This window comes from Aptenodytes forsteri, unplaced genomic scaffold (assembly GCF_000699145.1).
Source record: "Aptenodytes forsteri isolate BGI_AS27 unplaced genomic scaffold, ASM69914v1 Scaffold309, whole genome shotgun sequence".
Classification (NCBI taxonomy): Eukaryota; Metazoa; Chordata; class Aves; order Sphenisciformes; family Spheniscidae; genus Aptenodytes; species Aptenodytes forsteri.
This window is the reverse complement of record NW_008795857.1, coordinates 5,785,244-5,787,060: the sequence shown is the minus strand read 5'-3', so window position 1 is coordinate 5,787,060 and position 1,817 is coordinate 5,785,244.

The window sequence follows — 1,817 nt, the reverse complement described above, 5'->3', positions numbered from 1 at the left end:
CAAGGCAACAACGTCCGCACCCTGACCTGGCCCCGGAGCCCGGAGCCCCCGAGGCGGTGGGGGGGGGCGAGAGCCCCCGCAGATTGGGGGCGACCCCGTCCCGAGGCTGCGGGGAGCCGCGCTCCGCCTCGGCTGCTTTGCTCGACGCTGCCCAATTTCCTGGAAACTAGGGCTGCAGGGCGAACAAGGCGCTTCTCAAAGATGGTTCACACACGAGTAGTGTTACCCCACCGGCGGGCGAGAGCCCCCGCAGATTGGGGGCGACCCCGTCCCGAGGCTGCGGGGAGCCGCGCTCTGCCGCCTCGGCTTTGCTCGACGCTGCCCAATTTCCTGGAAACTAGGGCTGCAGGGCGAACAAGGCGCTTCTCAAAGATGGTTCACACACGAGTAGTGTTACCCCACCGGCATTTTTCCCTGACTAGCCGTTACCTTTTTCTGTTACAAATGGTACGAGGCAGCTACAGCAACTACATACTATAGCTCATCCGCACGGACAGCGGAGAGTAGCGATGCCCCCGGCTTTTCCCAAATACATCCAAGTATTTTTTTCAGTGGCCCTTTTCCCTCTCTGAGTAGCCTGTCAACACCCACATCCCTTACGAAGTGTGACAGAGTTAACTACAGCTCCAAACGTTCTTGGTGTTCGTACAGGTATCCCACTATTGCAGCACTGCAGAAAGGTCTCAACCTCAGCAGCTTCCCAAAGAAATGAATTCCAAACCATACTTAGGGCATGTAACAAGAAGTATTTCCTTTTTGAACTTCCAATTCTGTTGCTACCCTTTTGGTTGGATATTATTTTATTGCATCTTATTTTATTCTTTTGCATCCCATTTTACTGCAGTCACTCTCTGTAAGTTTTTCCTCAGTCTGTAAACACCTTCTCTATCCTTCCAGTTCTACGTCTGTGGGAATTCTTTAATGAGGTGATCGGTAAGCACAAGTCATCCCAAATGAAGCTGTACCGCTAATGTAAATTAAGAAGAAAAAAAAAAGCAACATACTTTTTTACATGGTGCTTCATCACGTTCCTCCTGTACTGGTAAGAGCCGATTTTACAAAGATGGTCTTCAACTTTTTAGAGATCATGCCAAAGTGTACATACTGAATTTAGAAAAGTTAAAAAGAAAAAAAAAAGAACTGTAACTTAAGCGTTTTTCCTTCCAGCCTGGATTGTCTGCATTTATCAGAACTGAATGTTGTTAGTCAATCCACTCAGCCTGCTCAGATCTCTTTAAACTTCTCACAGCTCTGTTTTGGTCTTAGCCAACAAATAACTTTCTCCAACATGAGAGCAATTTCTCATCTCTCATCGTTTAACCCTTCTTTAAACTTAAAATATGTTATGGGTATCACTGAACATTAAGGCACTTCATAGTAAATCTCTTACTGAGATACAGAAAAAAAATCAGCCAGCAAATTAATAATATATTCTGGAGAAGCAGGAAAGAAAATAAAAGCAGGAAAGAAAATAAATCTCCAAGATTAGTTTCCAGAGGCTATACCTAAAGTATGGCGCAGATGTGTTTCACTCTGTGCACTCAACATCAACATTTTGCCCTGTGGGGGTGGTTACAGCAATGGAAGCGGAGCAACTGGCAGCACAGAGGGAAACCCATCTGGGCTGCTGCATTGTGGCAAGATATTGCTGCCCGGGTAGAGAATCTGGTTGTACAAGTCGGTCACGTAGATGCTCACGTACCTGAGTCGGGCCACTGAAGAACATCAAAACAACCAGCAGGTGGATCAGGCTGCTAAGACTGAAGTGGCTCAGGTGGATCTGGACTGGCAACAGAAGGGTGAACTATTTATAGCTT